We start from the raw sequence: 14,405 nt of genomic DNA, 5'->3' as shown, positions 1-14,405 counted from the left end.
AGAAATGCTAGTTTGTGGTACAGAAAGTTAGTTTTTTGGGGGTACTTTGTTTCCAGTGATAGTTTTGAGATTGACTCGCTGAAGGTTTAGGCGGTATTGGAGTGGCCTAGACCTGAATGCTTGAAGTCGATTCAGAGATTTTTGGGGTTTGCTAATTATTATAGAAAATTCATAAAGAATTTTTCTGTTATCGCAAAACCCCTTACTGATCTTACTAAGAAGGGTTCCAATACTGTCCATTGGTCCCCTGAGGCTGTTAAGGCTTTTGAGCATCTCAAGGAGAGGTTTAGCTCTGCTCCTGTTTTGATCCAGACAGATGAGACTAAACCCTTTCTGGTAGAGGTGGATGCCTCATCAGTAGAAGTGGGGGCTGTTCTATCCCAGGAGGGGGAGGATGGAGTGCATCCCTGTGCTTTCTTTTAAAAAAAAATTTCAGAGGCGGAGCTCAACTACGATGTTGGGAACCGAGAATTGCTGGCTATTAAGCTTGCGTTTGAGCATTGGTGACATTTTTTGGAGGGCGCTAGACATCTTATAAAAGTCTTTACTGATCATAAGAACCTGATCTACCTGGATGCTGCTAAAAGCTTGAATATCCATCAAGCTAGGTGGGCATTGTAACATAGTAACATAGTTAGTAAGGCCGAAAAAAGACATTTGTCCATCCAGTTGTTTTTTGCCCGGTTCCATTTCTCTGTGACATATATCCCTGGGACAAATAATGTTAAAGCTGATGCTTTGTCTCGAAGTTTCTCCCCAGCGGTTAATACTGATAAGGAAAAATCTATTCTGCAGAGAGGGGTGGTTGTGGCAGCATTAGGTTCTGAGTTAGAAAATAGCATTCTTAAAGTCCTGGATGCGGCACCAACTAACACTCCGTGTGGGAAATTATTTGTGCCTAAAGCCCTGAGGAGAGCTTTGTTTACGGAATGTCATGGGTCTTGTTTGGCGGGTCATCCAGGGATTGCCAAAACAAGAAAGCTGATCAGTTGGAGTTTTTGGTGGCCGGGGTGGCTAAGAGAAATTGTCAAGTGGGTGTGTAAGTGTACCGTGTGCGCTAGGTCTAAGGCTTCTCATGCTCCGGCGGCAGGGTTACTTTGCCCGTTAGAGGTTCCTAGTTCTCCATGGACGCATCTTGCAAAGGATTTTATCACCGACCTGCCGGTCTCTGAGGGTTTTTCTGTTATCTGGGTTGTTGTGGATCGGTTTAGTAAGATGTCATCTAGTCCCGTTCAATAAATTACCCTGCGCTAAGGCACTTGCCAGGGCATTTGTGAAAGAGATTGTCAGACTCCATCAGAAAAGTCAACACATTAAAAACAATATGGAAATATACTTCAACATTGGTAATGATACATCAGTTCATTGGTTTGTTTAAAAAACTTCGCACTACGACCATTGTACTGCATGTCAGTTATCCTATATTGGCTGTACTTCGCGTAAGCTGAAAGTCCGCATCACTGAACACCTTTATGACATAGGGTATACAGGAAAATTAAACCTGCAGTGTGTCGGCAGCGTCCAGACACTTCCTTGTGCAGCATGGTCGTAGTGCGAAGTTTTTCTGCGCATATGGTATAGAACATGTGAACAGATCTCTCCGGGGAGGTGACGTCAAGCAGCGTCTCCTCACACGTGAGGCCTTTTGGATGTATTATTTGAATACGCGATTTCCAGCTGGCTTAAACAAATGCAATGAACTGATGTGTCATTACCAATGTTGAAGTATATTTCCATATTGTTTTTAATGTGTTGACTTTTCTGATTTTTTGTTTTCAATTTATTCATTTATTCATGTTTTATATCTTTTTCTTAGTTCAGATGTTTAGGACCTTTGATATGTCATGTGACTTTTTCTGGGAATTTAATTCGTGATTGTTTCTATTTAATGTGAATGTGACTCCACATTTATAGCTTGGATAAAGATCCTTTTGGATCGAAACGCGACGCTCTTTCCCGTGTGCCTTTGGAGGGCTTCACAGCCACCGCTTTTTAATACAGGATTCAATAAAGTTATCAAGCCTGAATTTTACTATGGAGCTGGAACAAGTTTTCTTTTTTTGCTTTCCATAAGTATGCAGACCCTATGTGGGTAGCTACATGTAATCCATACCATACACTTCATATTTTGTTGAAACCTTTCTTTTAGATCATCGCTGGTGAGTAGGGTTGAGCGAAACGGGTCGTTCATTTTCAAAAGTCGCCGACTTTTGGCAAAGTCGGGTTTCATGAAACCCGATCCGACCCCTGTGCGGGGTCGGCCATGCGGTACGCGACTTTCGCGCCAAAGTCGCGTTTCAATGACGCGAAAAGCGCCATTTCTCAGCCAATGAAGGTAAACGCAGAGTGTGGGCAGCGTGATGACATAGGTCCTGGTCCCCACCATCTTAGAGAAGGGCATTGCAGTGATTGGCTTGCTGTCTGCGGCGTCACAGGGGCTATAAAGGGGAGTTCCCGCCGACCGCCATGTTACTGCTGCTGATCTGAGCTTAGGGAGAGGTTGCTGCCGCTTCGTCAGAAGCAGGGATAGCGTTAGGCAGGGTCCATTAACCACCAAACCGCTTGTGCTGTAGCGATTTCCACTGCCCAACACCACCTTCGGTGTGCAGGGACAGTGGAAGCTACATTTTTTTTTTTTTCCCCCTCAGCGCTGTAGCTCATTGGGCTGCCCTAGAAGGCTCCCTGATAGCTGCATTGCTGTGTGTACGCCGCTGTGCAAACCAACTGCTTTTTTCAAAGCACAAATCCTCTTGTTCCTTCCTTTCTGCACAGCTATCTTTTTTGTTTGTACACACTTTTTATTTAATTTGTGCATCAGTCCACTCCTTATTGCTGCCTGCCATACCTGGCTGAGATTACTGCAGGGAGATAGTAATTGTTGGACACTCCCTGTTTTTTTTTTTTTTTTTGTGGGAGATTAAGATTGACATTTCTGCTAGAGTGCCATCCCTGTCTGTGTCATCTCTCACTCAGTGGGCCATAGAAAGCCTATTTATTTTTTTGCTTGATTTGGGTTATAAAATCTACCTGAAAAAATCACTACATCAATCAGTGGGAGAAAAATATTGGCCTCAGGGCTTGTGTGCCACTCTTGACTCCTGTGTGTGCCATCTCTCACTCAGTGGGCCATAGAAAGCCTATTTATTTTTTTGCTTGATTTTGGTTCTAAAATCTACCTGAAAAAATCACTACATCAATCAGTGGGAGAAAAATATTAGCCTCAGGGCTTGTGTGCCACTCCTGACTCCTGTGTGCATCATCACTCACTCAGTGGGCCATAGAAAGCCCTTTTTTTTTTTTTTTTGCTTTATTTGGGTTCTAAATTCTACCTGAAAAAATCAATAAATCAATCAGTGGGAGATTAATATTGGCCTTTGGGCTTGTGTGCCAGTCCTAAGCGTGCCATCTCTCTCTCTCAGATAGTGGGTCATAGAAAGCCTATTTTTTTTTTTTTTTATTGGGTTTATAAATTTTCCCTGGAAAAAAAAAAAAAAGTGGGAGATTAATATTGGCCTCTGGGCTTGTGTGCCAGTCCTGAGCGTGCCATCTCTCTCACAAATAGTGGGCCATAGAAAGCCTATTTATTTATTTTTTTTTGGTTTTATAAATTCTCCCTTAAAAAAAAAAGGGAGATTAATATTGGCCTTTGGGCTTGTGTGCCAGTCCTAAGCGTGCCATCTCTCTCTGTCTCTCAGATAGTGGGCCATAGAAAGCCTATTTATTATTTTTTTTATTGGGTTTATAAATTTTCCCTGGAACAAAAAAAAAAAAAGTGGGAGATAAATATTGGCCTCTAGGCTTGTGTGCCACTCCTGACTCCTGTGTGCGTCATCTCTCACTCAGTGGGCCATAGAAAGCCTTTTTTTGTTTTATTTGTTTTCTAAATTCTCCCTGAAAAAATCATTTTATTTTATTTGGTTTCTAAATTCTTCCTGAAAAAATCATTTTATTCTATTACCGTATTTTTCGCTTTGTAAGACGCTCCGGATTATAAGACGCACCCCAAATTTTGAGGAGAAAAATAGGAAAAAACTATTTTTTAATAAATTGGTGGGGCGTCTTATAATCCATGCGTCTTATTACTTACCAGGGGTTGTGGTTGTGGTGGATCAGGGTCCCAGGCTCGTTGCCGGAGGCAGGAGTGGAGCATTGCTGCAGGCTGGGATGAGGGGGTCTGCAGGGGGCTCCTGTGCTGCAGGGGGGCTCCTGTGCTGCAGCCTGGGATGAGGGGTCTGCAGGGGGCTCCTTTGCTGCAGGCTGGGATGAGGGGTCTGCAGGGGGCTCCTGTGCTGTAGGGCTGTCTCCGGTGCTGCGGGGGGCTCTGGCGACATTTTGTGAAAGACCAGAGCCCCCCGGCAGTTCTTCCATGCGTTCCAGTATGACTAATTCCGGGAAAATGGCCGCCGGAATCTCGAGAGATGAGATCTCAGCGCTGAAATCTCATCTCCCGAGATTCCGGCGGCCATTTTCCCGGAGTCAGTCATACTGGAACTAACTCCGGGAAAATGGCCGCCGGAATCTCGAGAGATGAGATCTCAGCGCTGAAATCTCATCTCCCGAGATTCCGGCGGCCATTTTCCCGGAATTAGTCATACTGGAACGCATGGAAGAACTGCCGGGGGGCTCTGGTCTTTCACAAAATGTCGCCAGAGCCCCCCGCAGCACCGGAGCCTTCAGCATCACCCGGGGCAGCAGCGGACAACCCCGGCAGTGGCGGCGGACGACAGCGGCGGCAGGCGGTAGCGGCGGCGGACACCCCCTCCTCCCAGCCTGTAATGGTAAGCGGTATATCCGCTTTGTTAGACGCACCCACATTTCCCCCCCAAATTTGGGGGAAATAAAGTGCGTCTTACAAAGCGGAAAATACGGTATTTTTTTTTCCTAAAGTCTCCCTGAAAAAAAAAAAAAAAAAAAAAATCAGTGGGAGATTAATATTGCCCTTTCTGCTTGTGTGCCAGTCTTGACTCCTGGGTGTGCCATCTCTCTCTCTCTCTCCAATTGTGGGCCATAGAAAGCCTATTATTTTTTTAGCTTGATTTGGGTTCCAAAATCTACCTGAAAAAATCACTACATCAATCAGTGGGAGATAAATATTGGCCTCTGGGCTTGTGTGCCACTCCTGACTCCTGTGTGCGTCATCTCTCACTCAGTGGGCCATAGAAAGCCTTTTTTTTGTTTTATTTGTTTTCTAAATTCTCCCTGAAAAAATCATTTTATTTTATTTGGTTTCTAAATTCTTCCTGAAAAAATCATTTTATTCTATTATTTTTTTTCCTAAAGTCTCCCTGAAAAAAAAACAAAAAAAAACAAATCAGTGGGAGATTAATATTGCCCTTTCTGCTTGTGTGCCAGTCTTGACTCCTGGGTGTGCCATCTCTCTCTCTCTCTCTCCAATTGTGGGCCATAGAAAGCCTATTATTTTTTTAGCTTGATTTGGGTTCCAAAATCTACCTGAAAAAATCACTACATCAATCAGTGGGAGATAAATATTGGCCTCTGGGCTTGTGTGCCACTCCTGACTCCTGTGTGCGTCATCTCTCACTCAGTGGGCCATAGAAAGCCTTTTTTTGTTTTATTTGTTTTCTAAATTCTCCCTGAAAAAATCATTTTATTTTATTTGGTTTCTAAATTCTTCCAGAAAAAATCATTTTATTCTATTATTTTTTTTTCCTAAAGTCTCCCTGAAAAAAAACAAAAAAAAAACAAATCAGTGGGAGATTAATAGTGCCCTTTCTGCTTGTGTGCCAGTCTTGACTCCTGGGTGTGCCATCTCTCTCTCTCTCTCCAATTGTGGGCCATAGAAAGCCTATTATTTTTTTAGCTTGATTTGGGTTCCAAAATCTACCTGAAAAAATCACTACATCAATCAGTGGGAGATAAATATTGGCCTCAGGGCTTGTGTGCCACTCCTGACTCCTGTGTGCGTCATCTCTCACTCAGTGGGCCATAGAAAGCCTTTTTTTGTTTTATTTGTTTTCTAAATTCTCCCTGAAAAAATAATTTTATTTTATTTGGTTTCTAAATTCTTCCTGAAAAAATCATTTTATTCTATTTTTTTTTTTTCCTAAAGTCTCCCTTAAAAAAAAAAAAAAATCAAATCAGTGGGAGATTAACATTTACATTTGTGCTTCAGTGACAGTCCTGCGTGTGTGGCATCTTTCTCATTTGTTGCCACCAACAACAGAGTGTGTAACATTGTGCCTGATTTTCATTGTGGTCTCACTCACCTGTAAAGGGGTAGCTAAATCATACTGAAGTTATAGCTCACCGTGTAATTTGTGTGACAGCAACAAATACCGTTAGTTTGTTTACGTTTTTAAAACAATGAGGAAGTATGGTGGAAGAGGTCGTGGCCGGGGGCGTTCATTGTCAGCTGGTAATGAGGGTAGTGGTAGTGGTGGAGCATCAGGTGGTCGTGGGAAAAAAAATATTGCACCTAAGTCTGGAGCTGTGGAGCCAGGTTCGTCGTCAGGCTACACAAGGCCTCGAACGCTCCCTTTTCTGGGAGTAGGAAAACCGCTTTTAAAGCCGGAGCAGCAAGAGCAAGTTTTGGCTTATCTTGCTGACTCAGCCTCTAGCTCTTTTGCCTCCTCTCGTGAAACTGGTAAATGTCAAAGCAGCGCGTCGTTAGTGGATGTTCACGGTCAGGGACAAGTCGCTTCCTTGTCCTCTTCAGCAAAAACAACAACAGAGAAGAATGCAGCAGGCGACACAACGGGTTACTCCATGGAGCTCTTTACACATACCGTCCCTGGCTTAGAAAGTGAAGCAGTTAACAGTCCATGCCCATTACAAGTTGAATCTGACATGGAGTGCACTGATGCACAGCCACAGCCAGACTACTATGCTGGTCCTTTGACTCAGACCACAACATTGCCCTCGCAGGGTGCTGATCAAGAATTAGACCCTGATGAGACTATGTTGCCCCATCACGAACGCTATACCACCGACCGACACGGTGACACAGACGAAGTTGCACACGAGCTACAAGAAGAGGTAATAGATGACCCAGTTCTTGACCCGATTGGCAGCCATTGGGGGAACAGGGTGCAGGCGGCAGCAGTTCTGAAGCGGAGGAGGAGGGGCCGCAGCAGGCATCAACATCGCAACAGGTTCCATCTGCCGGGCCCGTATCTTGCCCAAAACGCGTGGCAAAGCCAAAACCTGTTGGAGGACAGCGTGGCCATCCGGTTAAAGCTCAGTCTGCAATGCCTGAAAAGGTATCCGATGCTAGAAAGAGTGCAGTCTGGCATTTTTTTAAACAACATCCAATTGATCAGCGCAAAGTCATCTGTCAAAAATGTTCAACTACCTTAAGCAGAGGACAGAATCTGAAAAGTCTCAATACAAGTTGCATGCATAGACATTTAACCACCATGCATTTGCAAGCCTGGACTAACTACCAAACGTCCCTTAAGGTTGTAGCACCCTTGGCCAATGAAGCTAGTCAGCAACGCAACATCCCTTCCGGCAGTGTAGGGCCACCATTTTCCGCACCACCTGCAGTATCTGTGCAGGTTTCTTTGCCAGGCCAAAGCAGTCAGGGTCAGGGAATCACCAGTTTCGTAGTAGGAAACACTGCATCTAGGGCACCGGCGGCAACAATACCATCTCCCACCGTCTCTCAGTCTGCCATGTCCACCGGCACCCCCGCTAGTTCCACGATCTCCAGCTCTCCAGTCCAGCTCACCCTACATGAGACTATGGTTAGAAAAAGGAAGTACTTAGCCTCGCATCCGCGTACACAGGGTTTGAACGCACACATAGCTAGACTAATCTCGTTAGAGATGATGCCCTACCGGTTAGTTGAAAGCGAAGCTTTCAAAGCCCTGATGGACTACGCTGTACCACGCTACGAGCTACCCAGTCGACACTTTTTTTCCAGAAAAGCCATCCCAGCCCTCCACCAGCATGTTAAAGAGCGCATCGTCCATGCACTCAGGCAATCTGTGAGCACAAAGGTGCACCTGACAACAGATGCATGGACCAGTAGGCATGGCCAGGGACGTTACGTGTCCATCACGGCACACTGGGTAAATGTGGTGGATGCAGGGTCCACAGGGGACAGCAAGTTTGGGACAGTTCTGCCTAGCCCACGGTCTAGGAAACAATTGGCTGTAGCCGTTCGCACCCCCTCCTCCTCCTCTTCGTCCTCCTGCAGAAGCGAGAGCTCGTCCACAGACCGCAGTCGCACAACCACTCCATCCGCAGCTGCCACTGTTGCACACCAGGTCTCCCATTATGGGGCAGCTACTGGCAAACGTCAGCAGGCTGTATTGGCTATGAAGTGTTTGGGCGACAACAGACACACCGCGGAAGTTGTGTCCGAGTTCTTGCAGAAAGAAACGCAGTCGTGGCTGGGCACTGTAGATCTTGAGGCAGGCAAGGTAGTGAGTGATAACGGAAGGAATTTCATGGCTGCCATCTCCCTTTCCCAACTGAAACACATTCCTTGCCTGGCTCACACCTTAAACCTGGTGGTGCAGTGCTTCCTGAAAAGTTATCCGGGGTTATCCGACCTGCTCCTCAAAGTGCGTGGACTTTGCTCACATATCCGCCGTTCGCCCGTACACTCCAGCCGTATGCAGACCTATCAGCGTTCTTTGAACCTTCCCCAGCATCGCCTAATCATAGACGTTGCAACAAGGTGGAACTCAACACTGCACATGCTTCAGAGACTGTGTGAACAAAGGCGGGCTGTTATGTTTTTGTGGGAGGATACACATACACGGGCAGGCAGTAGCATGGCAGACATGGAGTTGTCAGGTGTGCAGTGGTCGAAGATTCAAGACATGTGTCAAGTCCTTCAGTGTTTTGAGGAATGCACACGGCTGGTTAGTGCAGACAACGCCATAATAAGCATGAGCATCCCCCTAATGCGTCTGCTGATGCAAAGTTTGACGCACATAAAGGATCAGGCGTCTGCAGCTGAGGAAGAGGAAAGCCTTGATGACAGTCAGCCATTGTCTGGCCAGGGCAGTGTACAGGACGAGGTAGCGGGCGAAGAAGAGGAGGAGGACGAGGAGGATGATGGGGATGATTATATTTTTAATGAGGAAGCTTTTCCGGGGCCACTGGAAATTGGTGGCGCGGCAAGGCCGGGTTCTGGTTTTTTGAGGGACACAAGTGACGTGGATTTGCCTGAAACTGCCCCTCAACCAAGCACAACCGCAGATTTGAGAACTGGAACTTTGGCCCACATGGCGGATTATGCCTTACGTATCCTCAAAAGGGACACACGCATAACTAAAATGATGAATGATGACGATTACTGGTTGGCCTGCCTCCTTGATCCTCGCTATAAAGGCAAATTGCAAAATATAATGCCACATGAGAACTTGGAACTAATATTAGCAACCAAACAATCAACTCTTGTTGACCGTTTGCTTCTGGCATTCCCTGCACACAGCGCCCGTGATCGTTCTCACACGAGCTGCAGGGGCCAGCAGACCAGAGGAGTTAGAGGGGCAGAAATCAGAAGTGGCGTTGGCCAGAGGGGTTTTCTGACCAGGTTGTGGAGTGATTTTGCTATGACCGCAGACAGGACAGGTACTGCAGCATCAATTCAAAGTGACAGGAGACAACATTTGTCCAGTATGGTTACAAACTATTTTTCATCCCTTATCGATGTTCTCCCTCAACCGTCATTCCCATTTGATTACTGGGCATCAAAATTAGACACCTGGCCAGAATTGGCAGAATATGCATTGCAGGAGCTTGCTTGCCCGGCAGCTAGTGTCCTATCAGAAAGAGTATTCAGTGCTGCAGGTTCAATACTAACAGAAAAAAGGACTCGTCTGGCTACCCAAAATGTAGATGATCTAACCTTCATTAAAATGAACCACAACTGGATTTCGAAATCTTTTGCCCCACCTTGCCCGGCTGACACCTAGCTTTCCTATGAAAAGGTCTTGCCTGTGGACTATTCTGAATGCCTTTTCCAATCTCGTAATTTTCTGCACCTGATTGTCCAGCATACGACATGTTTACACCTCACTAAATGGCCAAACTCCCCACACGGGGCCGTGGTATCGACAGTTGGCGACAGCACCCGTGAGAGTGCAGTTTGTCTGAAGAGGTGGGTGTGCCCGCTTTTGGTCGACGGCACTGCCACTGGGTCCCTCCTAGTACAATAAAGTGTCTCTGGCGGTGGTGGTGCGCACCCAACGTCAGACACACCGTTGTAATATGAGGGGCCCTGGGCCTGTACCGCCGGCCACAAGACAGTTACCCCCCCCCAGCTCAAACAGTGCTCTACCACTTGCAAAATTATCTCACAGCTCCACCAATGTTTAGTCTATGCGCTGACATCCTTCAATGCCTGCCACTGACAATACCATTGTATTGACATTTTTGTTATGTTAGGCCTTCGATGCCTGTCTGTGGTCACTCCTTCCACTAGGCCTCCACTGACCACACCACTGCTGCCCGTGTACCCCTGGAACCAATTTAAAATTGCCTACAGCCATGTGTTATTATTTTAGGCCTTCGATGCCTGTCTGCGGTCACTCCTTCCACTAGGCCTCCACTGACCACACCACTGCTGCCCGTGTACCCCTGGAACCAATTTAAAATTGCCTACAGCCAGCCCAATTTTTTTATGTTAGGCCTTCAAAGCCTGTCTGCGGTCCGTTCTTTCTACTACTACTACACTGACCAGGCCACTGCTGCCCGTGTTCCCCTGGAACCAATTTAAAATTGCCTACAGCCATGTGTTATTATTTTAGGCCTTCAATGCCTGTCTGCGGTCACTCCTTCCACTAGGCCTCCACTGACCACACCACTGCTGCCCGTGTACCCCTGGAACCAATTTAAAATTGCCTACAGCCATGTGTTATTATTTTAGGCCTTCGATGCCTGTCTGCGGTCACTCCTTCCACTAGGCCTCCACTGACCACACCACTGCTGCCCGTGTACCCCTGGAACCAATTTAAAATTGCCTACAGCCATGTGTTATTATTTTAGGCCTTCGATGCCTGTCTGTGGTCACTCCTTCCACTAGGCCTCCACTGACCACACCACTGCTGCCCGTGTACCCCTGGAACCAATTTAAAATTGCCTACAGCCATGTGTTATTATTTTAGGCCTTCGATGCCTGTCTGCGGTCACTCCTTCCACTAGGCCTCCACTGACCACACCACTGCTGCCCGTGTACCCCTGGAACCAATTTAAAATTGCCTACAGCCATGTGTTATTATTTTAGGCCTTCGATGCCTGTCTGCGGTCACTCCTTCCACTAGGCCTCCACTGACCACACCACTGCTGCCCGTGTACCCCTGGAACCAATTTAAAATTGCCTACAGCCATGTGTTATTATTTTAGGCCTTCGATGCCTGTCTGTGGTCACTCCTTCCACTAGGCCTCCACTGACCACACCACTGCTGCCCGTGTACCCCTGGAACCAATTTAAAATTGCCTACAGCCATGTGTTATTATTTTAGGCCTTCGATGCCTGTCTGCGGTCACTCCTTCCACTAGGCCTCCACTGACCACACCACTGCTGCCCGTGTACCCCTGGAACCAATTTAAAATTGCCTACAGCCATGTGTTATTATTTTAGGCCTTCGATGCCTGTCTGCGGTCACTCCTTCCACTAGGCCTCCACTGACCACACCACTGCTGCCCGTGTACCCCTGGAACCAATTTAAAATTGCCTACAGCCATGTGTTATTATTTTAGGCCTTCGATGCCTGTCTGCGGTCACTCCTTCCACTAGGCCTCCACTGACCACACCACTGCTGCCCGTGTACCCCTGGAACCAATTTAAAATTGCCTACAGCCATGTGTTATTATTTTAGGCCTTCGATGCCTGTCTGTGGTCACTCCTTCCACTAGGCCTCCACTGACCACACCACTGCTGCCCGTGTACCCCTGGAACCAACATCAGAAAATATAAAAATAAGTATTTTGCTTATAAAAAAGAAAATACTGGAGAGATATCAAATGCAGACATTATAACATTAAAAACAAACACATACAACAAAAATCTGGTACAGTACTAAAAATGGCCACCAGCTACAATAACTTTCTCCTGCAAGTAGTTAACTGAAAGTTTTTTTCAATTTAAAACACAGATATGGCATCCACCGAGTGTTGTCCTGTCGCGTCTTCTTTATATTATTGCCAAGAAGATGCAAAACAATGAAAATAATAAAATCATTATTTACCAAAAAAATAGAGTAAGTCAAAACCACATTGCAAATAAACATTCATTACAAATAAAGAAGCAGGGCGCGTCCGAGGGTGAGTATATACCTAATAAGAATATAATCACCCTCGGACGCGCCCTGCTTCTTTCCGACAGCCTTCCTTCCTAAGAATCAGCCCTTCCGTGGTGTAGAGAGAGGGTTTGTTACACTCCAAGGTGTTCCCCAGGTTGCCTTTCCTGAGCTTCGATCTTCCGGCTCTCGTTTAGTAGTTGTTGGAAACTACGCTGCATTAGGCCTACAAATTGGGTATGGGGTGTAGAGAGATGGTGTGTTCCACTCCAAGGTGTTCTCCAGGTTGCCTTTCCTGAGCTTCGATCTTCCGGCTCTCGTTTAGTAGTTGTTGGAAACTACGCTGCATTAGGCCTACAAATTGGGTATGGGGTGTAGAGAGATGGTGTATTCCACTCCAAGGTGTTCCCCAGGTTTCCTCGCCAATTCTTCGATCATCATGCTCTCGTTTAGTAGTTGTTGGAAACTACGCTGCATTAGGCCTACAAATTGGGTATGGGGTGTAGAGAGATGGTGTGTTCCACTCCAAGGTGTTCCCCAGGTTTCCTCGCCAATGCTTCGATCATCATGCTCTCGTTTAGTAGTTGTTGGAAACTACACTGCATTGGGCCTACAAATTGGGTATGGGGTGTAGAGAGATGGTGTGTTCCACTCCAAGGTGTTCCCCAGGTTGCCTTTCCTGAGCTTCGATCTTCCGGCTCTCGTTTAGTAGTTGTTGGAAACTACGCTGCATTAGGCCTACAAATTGGGTATGGGGTGTAGAGAGATGGTGTGTTCCGCTCCAAGGTGTTCTCCAGGTTGACTTTCCCGAGCTTCGATCTTCCGGCTCTCGTTTAGTAGTTGTTGGAAACTACGCTGCATTAGGCCTACAAATTGGGTATGGGGTGTAGAGAGATGGTGTGTTCCACTCCAAGGTGTTCCCCAGGTTTCCTCGCCAATGCTTCGATCATCATGCTCTCGTTTAGTAGTTGTTGGAAACTACGCTGCATTGGGCCTACAAATTGGGTATGGGGTGTAGAGAGATGGTGTGTTCCACTCCAAGGTGTTCCCCAGGTTGCCTTTCCTGAGCTTCGATCTTCCGGCTCTCGTTTAGTAGTTGTTGGAAACTACGCTGCATTAGGCCTACAAATTGGGTATGGGGTGTAGAGAGATGGTGTGTTCCACTGTAGAGAGATGGTGTGTTCCACTCCAAGGTGTTCCCCAGGTTTCCTTGCCAATGCTTCGATCATCATGCTCTCGTTTAGTAGTTGTTGGAAACTACGCTGCATTAGGCCTACAAATTGGGTATGGGGTGTAGAGAGATGGTGTGTTCCACTCCAAGGTGTTCCCCAGGTTGCCTTTCCTGAGCTTCGATCTTCCGGCTCTCGTTTAGTAGTTGTTGGAAACTACGCTGCATTGGGCCTACAAATTGGGTATGGGGTGTAGAGAGATGGTGTGTTCCACTCCAAGGTGTTCCCCAGGTTGCCTTTCCTGAGCTTCGATCTTCCGGCTCTCGTTTAGTAGTTGTTGGAAACTACGCTGCATTAGGCCTACAAATTGGGTATGGGGTGTAGAGAGATGGTGTGTTCCACTCCAAGGTGTTCTCCAGGTTGCCTTTCCTGAGCTTCGATCTTCCGGCTCTCGTTTAGTAGTTGTTGGAAACTACGCTGCATTAGGCCTACAAATTGGGTATGGGGTGTAGAGAGATGGTGTGTTCCACTGTAGAGAGATGGTGTGTTCCACTCCAAGGTGTTCCCCAGGTTTCCTTGCCAATGCTTCGATCATCATGCTCTCGTTTAGTAGTTGTTGGAAACTACGCTGCATTAGGCCTACAAATTGGGTATGGGGTGTAGAGAGATGGTGTGTTCCACTCCAAGGTGTTCCCCAGGTTGCCTTTCCTGAGCTTCGATCTTCCGGCTCTCGTTTAGTAGTTGTTGGAAACTACGCTGCATTGGGCCTACAAATTGGGTATGGGGTGTAGAGAGATGGTGTGTTCCACTCCAAGGTGTTCCCCAGGTTGCCTTTCCTGAGCTTCGATCTTCCGGCTCTCGTTTAGTAGTTGTTGGAAACTACGCTGCATTAGGCCTACAAATTGGGTATGGGGTGTAGAGAGATGGTGTGTTCCACTGTAGAGAGATGGTGTGTTCCACTCCAAAGTGTTCCCCAGGTTTCCTTGCCAATGCTTCGATCATCATGCTCTCGTTTAGT

This window comes from Ranitomeya imitator, chromosome 10 (genome assembly GCF_032444005.1).
Source record: "Ranitomeya imitator isolate aRanImi1 chromosome 10, aRanImi1.pri, whole genome shotgun sequence".
In the NCBI taxonomy this organism is placed as follows: domain Eukaryota; kingdom Metazoa; phylum Chordata; class Amphibia; order Anura; family Dendrobatidae; genus Ranitomeya; species Ranitomeya imitator.
Note: the sequence above shows the minus strand (reverse complement) of the source record.